This window comes from Mastigoproctus giganteus, chromosome 6 (genome assembly GCF_048544385.1).
Source record: "Mastigoproctus giganteus isolate SK-2022 chromosome 6, ASM4854438v1, whole genome shotgun sequence".
In the NCBI taxonomy this organism is placed as follows: Eukaryota; Metazoa; Arthropoda; class Arachnida; order Uropygi; family Thelyphonidae; genus Mastigoproctus; species Mastigoproctus giganteus.
The window spans coordinates 194,857,687-194,871,339 of record NC_143580.1 but is presented as its reverse complement, the minus strand read 5'-3'; the positions used below and the strand labels follow the sequence as shown (position 1 = coordinate 194,871,339).

General features: G+C 36.9%; 1 protein-coding gene across 4 annotated transcripts in view; it reads right to left on the bottom strand.

The window, feature by feature from the left end:
• LOC150084851 (uncharacterized) overlaps positions 1 to 13,653 on the bottom strand; it is a 231,879-nt gene that overhangs the window by 10,386 nt on the left and 207,840 nt on the right. The gene's annotated exons all lie outside the window — the stretch shown is intronic.

Below are 13,653 nucleotides of genomic sequence, written 5' to 3'. Positions count from 1 at the left end.
GATTCTAGAAGCCTGAAAGAGGTTTTGGGACACCACCTCAGATGTGGGAACAAACACCCCCAGGGTAGGGTGGATTTGAGATTTGTACACAGTGAATAGTTACAAATGACATGCTGTTATTTTATTTTTTTTTTATTTGCTCTGATTTTCATTTCAAAGATCTACACACACAACACTGTTCCACAATGGAATATAAAGATACAATTTTTGTAATTGTGAAAGTTGCACATAGCTTGCTGAGACAACCATGTATTCTTTCCAGCATATGCTTTAGAAGAAAGGTAATGGTAAGAACAAAAGAGAAAATCCAGTTTTTTTAGATGCAGAGAAAGCAATATGTGTGATGTGCTCATGCCAAGAGAGATTAGAAGTTGGAGTAATCCCTAATAGGGATATGTGATCTTGTCTAGAAATCTGAGCATCATTGAAGATGAGCACAAGAGTGATAGACTATTTTTTGCAAGGTACAAGACAGGACTGAGTTTTGGAAGGACTGAAATTAACTCAGTTACCTCTGTCTCAATTGAGAATTACCTAGAGATTAACATTTAAAGAATTGATGTAGATATTCGATAAGTTGAAACTGTTTGTGCAGGGCAAGCTTTCAACTGAAAGGTGGAATGCAATGTGTTATCATCAGTAAAGCTATGGAGACGATTACCAGTCAAGTGGAAGGATATGTATTAAATATAGTAATGACTGGTCATACAAAAACAGTTATACCTTCAACAAGAATGGTTAAACTATAGTGTTTAAAACTCCTGACTAATGTTTAGACTACAATGCAAATGAGATGTAAAATTCTGTTCCTCCCATGTAATTTTTAACAACCATTAAGTCTCTCTCTCCCCATACAATGGTGGATGTATGCTGAAACAGCAAAATGAAATGAATGCACAAACATCGGTTGATGTAAGTTACCCAAACATCAGTTGATGTTTGGGTAACTTACATCAACCAATGTTTGGGCAGCATGCATAATCACATGAAATTGAACTGTGGTATACAGGGTTTTTTTTTCTCCCCCTTTTCTTTTTTAAGATGTAATTCTCTTCAAATGTGTAGTTTAAAAATATCTCCGCAATTTTAAAGATTTTATTTGAATATAAACAGTATAATTTGCTTAGCTCTAAAAATTCCTGGTGATGGGCCAACCACATTAACAAAAAACTACCATACATTTCAAAAAATATTCCCAAAATTACAAATTTCCCATGTGTGAAAACACATACCTAAAATTTGAGTAGGATGCTTGTATTCAAAATCAATTCATAATTAAACGGTGCTAGCTGTTATTTTTTTATTATATTTCCCCCCCCCCCCCATTTAGTCTGATTTTCACTTTGAAGATCTATTCACATAACACTGTTCTGCGGAATAGAAAGATAATTTTTGGAATCGTGAAAATTACACATAGCTGGCTGAGATAATCATGTTTCCTTTTCAGCATGTGCTTATGCATTCTTGGATTTGTGAATAAAATGCCAAAAGATAAATACAATGTGAATGAATACAATTAAAATGTATGGTGGAATAAAGAAGTTCATCTGCCACACAATTTACTTTTATAGGAAACTTGGCATTCAGTAGTATCTCCTTGCTGTTGATTATTTACAAATTTCCCATGTTTGCCTTCAGCCAGTAGGTGGGCGATTGGTGGAACAGACTTCCATCTGTTGTTGTGGAGATGGATGGGTTCAAAGAACTAGAAAAATTCTTGGAGGGTAGAGATGGGTGAACTGTTTAGGGTTTTTTTTTGTTGTTGATATTATATAAGCTTGCTTTCTTGCATAATTTGACATTATTATTACTATTTTGTAATAGAGGCCAGTTTTAATTTTTTTTGTTTATATTTATCTATGTAATTTAATGTTATATCTTTTCGTAAATTTCCAATTCTGCCAGTCCTTTTTCAGATAAATTTATCATTAGCAGGTGCTGTGTTTTGAGGAGGAATCATTGTAGAAGTTCTGCTTAGGCCTCTTTTTTGCTTTAGGCCTTCACTGGCTAACTACAGGTAGGCCCCAGTTTATGCCAGGGTTACGTTCCACCTCCTTAGGGTCAGTAGCAGAAGTAGCATAAATCGAGGGAAGAATTATAATGTATTTAAATGAGATAGGTTCCTTCACTATGAAAATTGAACCATAAGAGTTAATATAAGTGTTTTTTATATTAAATATTTGTGGTTATTTTATAATTATGAGATATAAATAATATTTATAGATAAAATATAAGTAATAAAATAAAAATTTAACTTAGTACTTCGTTACTGTAGAGCCATCTTTGGAGTATATAGCAACACCACTGTCTGCCCCCCTTATTCATGTTCTTTGATAGTGGCATAATGGGATGGGCCTGATGTAGAGTTGACCAGTTCTACAGGTTCACTGACATTAAAAAAGAACTGTAGCAATGACGTTTGGCAAGTCTTTCTCTTTCTCTCTTCTGACATATTGTAGTAGGGCTTCAATATGTTAGTAACAGTTCTTTGGATGGAAGAGCTGCATTCCCAGTCTGGGTCATTATCACAGAGTTTCACAGCCTGTTTGTATTTGTGCCAAAGCTGATTGAAGTGTCTTTGTGGTAAGGGTTCTAATTGGGCACAATCTCCTGCTCTTCCTCTTCCTCCCAGAATCCTGTTTATCCAGCTCCTCTTAAGTCCTCTTTGAAAGAGGCTCACCATGGCTTTGCAGCAATGCACTGACATCATCAATGTTAACCTTGTCAAGGCCAACACCATCTGAGTGACATCTTCAGCCACTGCTGAAACTGGCTCAAATTCAAGAAAGTAAGACTGCATCAGGCCACCATTTCCTCCAAACGGCATTCATGCATGATTACAACACTTCTTTCCAGGCTGCAACAATGTTACTTATGGCCTTAAGGATGTTGTAGGACCTCCAGTAGTCCCTCACAGTCACTGAGTTAGATTCCTGCACTGCTTCGACAATCCCTTGAAGGTCATACATGAATAATACACCTTGAAGGTTGCAATAACACCCTGATCCATTGGCTGCAACAGTGAGGTGGTGTTGGGTGGCAAATAAACAACCTTCACATTCAAAAAGTTGTTAGGGATATCTTCAAAGTTGGCTGGATGTCCTGGAGCATTGTCGAGGACTAAAACAATGTTTTTTGGGCAAGTTGTTTGCTGTACAAAATTGGGCCACCTCTGGATCTAAGTATGAAGAGTACCATTCACTAAAAAGGGTCTGGGTCACCCACAACTTCTTATTAGAGCACCAGAAAACAGGAAGTCAAGTCTTCACAATGCCCTTCATAACACATGGATTCTCTGAATGGTATACCAACAACAGCTTTAACTTAGAAGTGCCTGATGAATTACCACCCAGTTACATACGGAATACACAAATAATTACCCCATTTTGTTTGATGTGATATTTTAACTCCTTTACCGAATGCTTTGAATGAACCTCCATTCACTGTAGTTGTCATATTAATATGCACAAAAACTTATTATGCATCCAAACACATGTGATAATCTTATTCACACTTCACGAATGCACAACTTTTAATATCTATTTCTTCATATATATTATAATCTCATCAAACCTTTACCAAAACCACTATTGGTTCTTCTAATTCACCACAGAACATACAGAATTTATATAGACTGTTATTTAGTATGTGACACTGCATCATTTTATCTCTCCCACAGCCCATAGCACTGTCTTTAGATGCTGTTGCAAAGTACAGTATACAAATAAGTTCACTAGCAATGGAGAATTGGCAGGATCTCGTGGCCTTCCAAAGCAGTATGATTGCCAATCTTCATCAGCCTTAAAACAAGGAGCAGACCTCTCTTTATAAGCTATGTACATCTTACCATGCATCTTCTTCCAGTACAGCCCCATTTCATCAACATTAAAGACTAAGTCTGGGGTGTAGTAGCCTTCATCCATTAACTTTTAGAATATGGGAAAATATTAATCAGCACCTGCAGTGCCAGCACTAGCCACCTCACCAGTAATTTTTACATTGTGAATTCTGGTCCGGTTTTTGATTTCATTGAACAAGCTCCAAGCCTTGTCCATAACCACTACCTGTGTTAGAGGAATGTTATATCATCTGTCCACAGCACTAATAACTTCTCCATTATCTCACTCCTTGAATAAGTTGTTCTAGAAACACTTACATTAACAATTCTTGTGCGTGTGCCTGCTCGATCTTCTCAGCATTATTCATAATGGTTGGGAACAGTAGAAGGTGCTAAGTTTAAGGTCTTGCAAACCTCCAAATGCCGCTCACCAGATTCCATACGACGAACATCCATTTTCACTGCAATCGTTAAGAGATTTGCGACTTTTTTTAACATGTGCAGGCACAAATTCACCATTACGCTTAGAAGACATGGTTGCACAATTTATTTAAAATAATAAGGTACTAATAAACACAGAAAATTATTAAAATTTAAGACACAGCTCACAACATGTGTGCACTGGTGGACTAGGAGAAAGAAACTAGCACCATCTAGGTACCCACTTCCTGTGCTGCATTTATGCTTGCGATTTCAAATTTTCTTTATATATATATATATATATATATTTTTTTTTTTTATTACTGTTTTAAAAAGTGCATTAATGTAAAATGCTGCAAACTGAAGGTCTCGTAATGCTGGCCTACCTGTACTTTGTTCATTAATGGTTTGCATACCACGGGATCAAAGTTTTTCACAACCCAGCCCTTTGGCAAGTTTAGAGGTTACTGAAATGCTAAGTCCTCTGATTGTTTTCAATGCCATGTCTTGTTGTTCTGATGAGAGAGAACCCTGGCAGATAAAATCCTTTTTTATTCTATCATATACAATGTTTGATTATATCAAACATTGTATATGATAAATATACAATGTTAAATGAATTGTATATTTATGTTAATGTTAAATGAATGATCTTATAATCCTTGAATGCACAGCAGTAGCTAAAGGTCATAAGATGAGTTTATCTATATAGTTTTCTCAAAATATGTAGATAATGTCTTATATCTATTTAATCACTTGTTCTTATGTAGTCCAGCAGAAAGCTGTTAACTGAACACTTGTCTTTCTCATCAGTCACATATGCAGGAACTCCCTGGCTTATGTAAGTTTTTGCTGGCCAGTGCAAACTGAAAAAAAAATTTGGAAACATATTTTGTATCAGGCACCTCCATAGCCAGGTGGGAAGGAGCAGCAGTGCGTAGCACATGCTTCTTGATTAGACCAGGGTTCGAGCCCGTCACCACCAAATACGGAGGATGTGGAAAGGTCAAAGAATGACCACCGCATATCCCGGAGCAATATGGCCTTAGTTGCTAATGCTCCTAAAAACCAAATAACAAACAAACATATTTTGCATCTGTAGGAATAAATGGAGGTATTGTGAAAATATCGCAATGTGAACCCAATAACATATTGAGGGTGTTTTTTTTTTGGGTTTTTTTTTTTTTTTTTGTAATTCATTTCAAGTCCTTGGAAGTTGCAAATTTTGCTATATTACTAAGTTATTTATCTTTCTAAAAGGTCATATTTATAATGGAAATTGCAATACACTTTCATTGTTATCATATGTTCCCATTATAAGAATCAATTTTAAACGTCTTTATGATATTTTTCTAAAGCATGTTTCTGGAGGTCACTACCAAAAAACAATAAAAACAATTTGCACTTTCCAGTTTATTGGGCTTTTCTGTTAGCGCAATCTATTATAAACAGGTAGTAAACTCGATCTTATTGCAGTTGCGATAATACCGATAACTTGAATTCTGTGGGTTTTTATGTTACAGTATTATGGTCAAATGAGTTCCCCTTCACTGAAATCTTCAATCATATAAAAAACAAAACATATTTTCAAAAACTTTTATTCATTCTTATTTATGTATTACAATGATGAAGGGAAAGGTACCAATGGAAAGCGCAATTGCTGGCAGTGCCAGGAAACGAAACAAAATTGATTTAGAAATGAAGATGAAGATGATTAAGAAATACAAAGCAAGACAAAGTTTGTCATCTATTGCATTGGGAATTAGGTCTTGCTGCTTCAACAGTGAATACTATTTTAAAGGACAGTGCACATATAAAAGAACATGTCAAAGGATCAACGTACTTAAGATCAACAGTGATCACAAAACAGCGTTCAGGTGCTATATCGAAGATGGAAAAGCTATTAATAATATGGATGGAAAATCAGATTCAGAAGCAAGTGCCCCTGACTCCAGGGGCACTTGCTTCTGACTCCAATGGCCATTCAAGCAAAGGCAAAAAGTATTTATGAAGATATTAAGGATAAGTACAGTGAACCCCAGGCCAAGTTCATGGCAAGCAACAGGTGGTTTAATAGGTTCAAGCATTGCACTGGTTTCCAAAATATTAAAGTATGTGGTGAAGTCGCCAGTGCCAATTCTGCAGCTGCAGAGAAATTTTGTGATGTGTTGGAAAAAATTATTGATGAAGGCAATTCAACGCAGCAAGTTTTTAATGTTGACAAGACTGCTGTGTATTGGAAAAAATGCCGGATCGAACATACATTGCCAAAGAGGAAAAGACAATGCCAGGTTTCAGGGCTTCAAAAGATAGGGCCATGCTCTTGCTTGGGGCTAATGCAGCATGAAATTTCAGATTAAAGCCACTTCTTGTGTACCATTCTGGAAATCCTCGTGATTTCCAATCAAACCAGAGAACCTAAATAACAATATATCTCTCTTTGAGGATTGGTTTAAATGCTGCTCATTCCCGAGGTTGAAAAATATTGTAAAGACAACAACCTTCCTTTAACAATTTTGCTTCTATTAGATAATGCTCCTGGACATCTTACGCATCTAGATGATTTCAATTTGAACGTGAGAGTCATATTTCTACTGCCAAACATGACTTCAATCATCCAACCTATGAATCAGGGTGTTTCGAATTTAAAAGCATACTATTTATGCACAACATTTGCTTGGTCATTGGCTGCATTAGACGGTGAGAAAAATTTTTGTTAAGAGACTTTTGGAAATCTTACAATATTTACGATGCCATCTTAAACATTAATAAGGCCTGGGCGGAAATTACTAAAAATTGTTTAAATGGCACATAGAATAAAATATGTCCACTGCACGTAAAAGGCTTCAAGGGTTTGATAAAGACGAATCATATGAAGAGGTTACAGATAAGATTGTAGAGGTTGCAGAGCTACTTCAGCTGTACGTTGTTGCCAAAGACGTGGAGGAGTTAATAGAGGAAGAAGAGAAGGAATTATCTAACGAAGAACTTATTGATTTGCAGGCAGCGATAGTGAAAGAAGAAAATGCTGACGAAGCTCAAGATGAACCAAATGAGAAGCCGAGATGCTTCATTGCCAGAGAGATGACAATGGCATTTCGTGAAATTGCATCGGCAATGGCGAGGTTTGAGAAGATGGATCCTGACAGCGAACAATTCTTAAAAGTTAACAGAGGGGTGAATGCTTGCTTGCTACAAAGAAATCTACAATGAAAAGGAAAAAAAGAGCAACCGTCCAGTCATCCATTAATATGTTCTTTCGTAAGGTTGAGCGGCCGATCCCTTCTAAATCTCCACAGCCCTCAACCTCCACAGCGGTGTTTTTATCATTATTTAAAAAATAATGATAAAAAATTGAATAAATACAATAAATAATTCTATTCCCATGTTCTTTGAACATTTCTTTTTTGATTCAATCAATTCAGAGAGCATAGCTGCGAGTGCTGCACAAGTATGGAGGAAATTCCGACTTATGTAAAATCCGACTTACGTAGAGTTCCATGGAACGCAACCCTTACATTAATCAGGGAGTGGCTGTATTATTATTATTTTATTTATTTATTTTTGTTTCTTGTTTTTTTGCACACTGCTGTGGAATGAGGGTATATCCACATCAAGTAGTGTCATCTCCAGTTCTTGTGGCGCATTATAGCCTTAGTTGCTAATGTGCCAATAAAATCCAAACCAAACCATCATTATCAATATTTAAGGTAAGCATTCAGACGATCTTTAAACCAACATTTCGTTTCGCCAACAAAATTTCAGTTTAAAGAACATTCTTGTATTGATGCTGCCTTGCAAAACTGGAACCACAAGAAATTTTTCCAGTGCCATTACTGCTTTGCATAATGTCATCCAATGTGTTAAGTAATGATGTTAAATTTTCTTCTTTGTGAATTAGTTTAAGCTCTTCTTTCATATTATCATGAAGCAGTTTATTCAACTGATCATATAAACATCTAAATTCTGTAGGATATTTTTATAAATCAGTGCATACTGCTTGACAAAAGCTTGTAATCTGAAGGCTTTCAAGCAGTTTTTCACTGTCAGGTTAACTGCTTCTTTCAAATGCAGTGGTAACCTCTTATCATTTGATGATGGCACTCTGCAATCCACACTCACTGTATCATCACATTCACTCTGATTTTCTGAATTTAACTTGGCACACACACGCCACCAACATACTGAGAGTCACCCATGTTAAATTTCCTGCCGAACATGGTAAGCATTCAGACGATCTTTAAACCAACATTTCGTTTCGCCAACAAAATTTCAGTTTAAAGAACATCTGGGGGGGGGGCATATGAATGCGATAAAGACCGCAGATTATGGGAAGTCTGCTGTGGCAGAACATTTTTGGGAGGAGCACCATCAAATCTCCCCAGACGAAGCTGTTATTGTCAACCGGGCACACAGATTTTGGGAATGCAAATGGCTCAAGAGCTTGCAGATTTGCTCCTCTGACAGCAGTACCATTAAGAGAGACGGGAATCCATATTCATCCCCTCTTCGAGGCAGTGGTTCTTGGACAGGATGAACAGTTCCATCTGGCACGCTCCTGAGCCATTTCCAGTTCCAGTGCACACGGGAAGAATACTGCCCATGCACCTGTAGAAACACATGCTGAGAACCGTAAGCCTGGTGATATTTAAGGATGTGCCATATGATAAACCGGACTGTTAAAAAAGGAGGCGGATGCCTCTGAAAGCTATGGTGTTTTAGCGCTTGTATTATCCTGTGTTTTATCTACATTGTTTTATTGTAATTTATCCATTGCAGTTTAAAATTTCATATTTTATTGTACAGACAGTTACCTTTTTATCAGTTTTATCCAGTGGAATTATATCATTCTATTTATTTCATTTATTTACATCATTATTATTTTAATATAACACAACACTATTTATTTATTTTTAATAACGGTTGGTGTAGGATTGTGCAGTTGTTATGAATATTCCCAACCCCAGAGGCCTATTTGAAGAAAAGTACTGAAGACAACAGCTACAAATTGATTTGTAATAGTACCACATATAAAGTTAGAGAGGCCAAGGCTGCATATGAAAAAGCACTGGCTAAGAGAGCAAAGCATGGGGACAGGGAATTTTTCATGTATGTAAATACAAGGAAGAAAAAAGTGAATCAGACTGGATCCTTGTGCACTGGTGTGGTTTTAAACAATCCAGCTGATGTTGCAGATGAATTTATCAGGTAATCTGTCTTTACTGAAGAAAGAACCTCATCCTGAGAAAAGGCTGTGCAACTGAGGCCATATGAAATTAGTGATTTTGAAATAGCAGATGGCTGTTTATTAGAAAAACTTTCAAGCATAAAGGCAAATAAGGCTCCTGGAGTTGACAGCATATCAAAGTAATTCTGAGGGAGGCTGCCAGGGAGTGTATTGAACCATCGAAGATGTTTTCCTTCTGCTTGGAATTTTGCTCATATCCAGCCAGTCCCTAAAAAGAGTGACAAGTCCCTCCCACCCAATTATCATCTCATTGCAATTCTTCCACTCTTTCTAAAGTAATGGAGAAATCAATTAACTGCCAACTCTTAAACTTCACACAGTATCAATAAATTCAGTGGAAAAGTTTGGTGGAACTCAAACAGTTGCTCTTGACATTTCAAAGGTTTCTGATCGTGTTTGGCATATTGGTCTTCTGTTTGTTGCTTGTTATTTGGATTTTAGGAGCATTAGCAACTAAGGCCATATTGCTCCGGGAATATGCGATGGTCATTCGCTGACTTTCACATCCTCCATATTTGGTGGTCACGGGCTTCAACCCCGGTCTAATCAAGAAGCGTGTGCTATGCACTGCTGCTCCTGCCCACCTGACTACGGAGGTGCCTAAAGGTCTTTTAAATAAACTTCCATCTTATGGTTTGTCAAATGTTTTCTGTAATTGGGTATCCAGTTTTCTCTCCGGCCACTCACTGTGGGTAATGGTAGATGGCTCTCTGTCTTCTAACTTTAGCATTAGCTTTAGTAGAGGCACATGATGCAAGAAAGCAAGCTTATACAGCATCAGCAAAAAAAAAAAACCTTTCTCATTTTACCCATCCATTCACTCCAAACATTTGTCCAGTTCTTCCTTGAACTTATTTATGATGGAAGTTTGTTCCAGCAATCAACCACCCGCTGGCTAAAGGCAAATTTACACACATCTATTATACAACCATCTTTCCTCAATTTGAATTTATGCCCCCTCAGGTGCATAATCCAAGTGAGAGGAAGAATCCCATCAGCACTGAGCTTGTCTGCACTTACTGAAATCATTCAAGGCCTTATATACCAAAATCACACAGGTGCCTAGTCTCCAAACACTGCAATTTGCTTAACTTAAACCTTTCTTGATAAGAGCAACCCTTTGTTCCCCTCACAAATCTCATTGCCCTTCTCTATACTTGTTCCAGCAGCTCTACATCCTTCTTAAAATGAGGCCTCCAAACCTGTATGCAGTACTGAAGTGTGACCAGTGGCAGATCCAGAAAAAAATGACAGGAGGGGCACCATTTTCTGTACTAGAATGGCAATCACATCAGCAGTGTTGCCAACTGTAGTCAGTTGAAAACACCTGAGCCACAATGAAAAAATAAATAAAATCCTATGTTAATAATGAAAAAAAAAAAATTTTTTTTTGTATCTAAAAGTAATTAAATAAAACGACCGGTGTATATTCTCTGAAAAACGACAGGGAGGGCCACGTGCCCCTACCCTGACCACTTCCTTATACAAGGGGATAATCATCTCCTTACCTCTGCTAGCAAAATTCCTGTATATCGTTCACAAGACTCCATGAGCTGCTCTGGCAGCCTGTCTACACTAATTAGAAAGCTGCATATCTGACTGCACAATTACCCCTAGGTCGTTTTCATTCTCCACTACTCTAGTGTAGTACTGTACTGTGCAGTTGGTACATTACTCTGGGGTTGCTGCTACTGATATGCAGTACTTTGCATTTGTCGATTTGTCCATTAATGCTGGTGTTCCCCAAGGTTCAGTTCATTTTCCCGCTCTTTTCCCTCTTGTATATTAATAACTTTCTTCCATTGACTGGAAAGGCGCCTCCGTAGCCAGGTGGGAAGGAGCAGCAGTGCGTAGCACACGCTTCTTGATTAAACTGGGGTTCGAGCCCGTCACCACCAAATACAGAGGATGCGGAAAGGTCAGGGAATGACCACCGCATATCCCGGAGCAATATGGCCTTAGTTGCTAATGCTCCTAAAAACCAATTGACTGGAAATCCTATCCATATTTTTGCTGATGATAACACATTGCATTCCACCTTCCAGTTTGAGAAACCTTGCCCTACACATACAGCTTCAACTTCTCGAATATCCACTACCAATTCCTTAAATGCTGATCTCCATGTAATTCTCTAGTGGGGCAAAGATAACTTAGTTGATTTCAATCCTTCTAAAACTCAGTCCAATTAGCTTATATCTTCACAAAAAGGATTCTTCTGCTTCTATGCTTATCTTTGATGACATTCCGATTTCTAGGAAAGATCATATACACTATTGGGAATCACACTGACTTCTAATCTCTCTTGGCATAAGCACATTACAAATACTGCTTCCCCTGCATCTAAAAAACTGGGTTTCTCTTTGCTTTCTGCATTACTTTTCTTCCAAACAGCTGTTCACTCTGTACGAATCGCAAATTCGCCTATCATGGAATATTGTTTCCACATCTGGGGCAGTGCCTCCAAAACCTCTCTCAGGCTTCTAGATTCCATTCAAAAGAGGGCATTTAGGTTAATTAATGACTAATCTCTAACAGTCTCTCTCTCTCTCTCTCTCTCTCTCTCTCTCTCTCTCTCTCTCTCTCTCTCTCTCTCTCTTAAAGATGTTCTGTTTCTGCTCATGCCTTTTCTATAGATACTTCCATGAGCACTGTTCTTCTAAATTGTCTTCTATAATTTCCGCTCTCTCTTTCAAAGCAATCCGAACGTGTGCTACAACCAGTCAACATCCTTTTAATGTCCAACTTCAAACTCACAGAACCAACTTTTCTTCTTCCTCATTTATTCATTCAACTTCTGTTCTCTGGAATAGCCTTCCTTCATACGTATTTCCTGAAAATTACAATTTACAGAAGTTAAAAAGTCTAATTTTAACAAATACCTTCTTTAATCTTCTCAACCTTCAACCCATGTGGTACTAAGTACTATGGGTTGTAATACCTCTCATGTTTTCATAAAAAAAAAAAAAAAAAAAAACCACCATAACTTTCAAATTAATGGTGCAGAGGCAGTTTTTAGCACTTCGTTAAAAATGCGAGAAAGAATGTTGCCAGCATAGACATGGAGTTCTGAAAATTGCAGCACCTGGAAACTAGGAACCTACAAGGAGGCCCAATTGAAGTATTAAAAGGCTTTAAATGGACTGAGTAAACTAAATGCTGACGCATCCTTACTTATTGTAAACATAAATTAAAAATGGTTAGTTACAGGAAAATGGAAATTTGCTTTCAGCCAGAAAGTGATTGATTGTTGGAACAAACTTCCATCTGGTGTTGTGGAGTCGGAGTTTGAAAAAAGAAAAGAATACACAAATTATTAGAAGGAATTAACAAATGAAATACTAACTTGAAAATGGGGACCAAGAAGAAGGTCTCCTTTGTGGCCATCCTCTGTCAGACCATAACGGGAGGATACTATTAAAGCAATGAGGGAGAGGAATGTTGGGGAGTGATCTGTATAGAGAGATAATTACCACAGATGTGGATATCCTTGGTAGACAGAAAAAAACTGATGATAAATTTTCTTTATTATGCTTCTATTTGTTAACTGAAAAAAAAATGTGCCTTCAAACAGTACTCTGTCAGGAAATTTGGTTATTAAACCATAAGCAATATTTCAAACATAAACTGAGTTTAGCAACTTTGCATAAATTGTTTACATAATGTATTTTTTATTCATTTAAAAAAAAAGTTACATTTTAATGTTTATTGGTTAATTATCTGTAAATTCTATTTACAGTAATAAGCTTTGTTATTTTTATTTATTACTGGATTTAATCCTGTGACAAATGATATTCATGAATGAATTTATTCATCTGCATAATAGTATACACTACTTGTTACTAAACTAATTAAAACACTTGCTGAGATCTGCTGCTACACCATAATACTCAGATGACAACTTGAAAGACTCTTCTAATCAGCAAAATACAATGATACATCTCTTTTAATTAAAAGAGATGTATGATTGTTTTTTGATCTCATTCCTGAGTGTGCAGGTGCAAAGGTGAGATCACAAACAAACATTTCAAGAATAGTTTTGACAACATAATACACTTGTTCTCAATAATTTTTTTCAATATAAGATTCAGGCAAGGCTCCAAATAAAATTAACCTAAGACTTCTGCACTAGAAGACACAAATTGCTAAT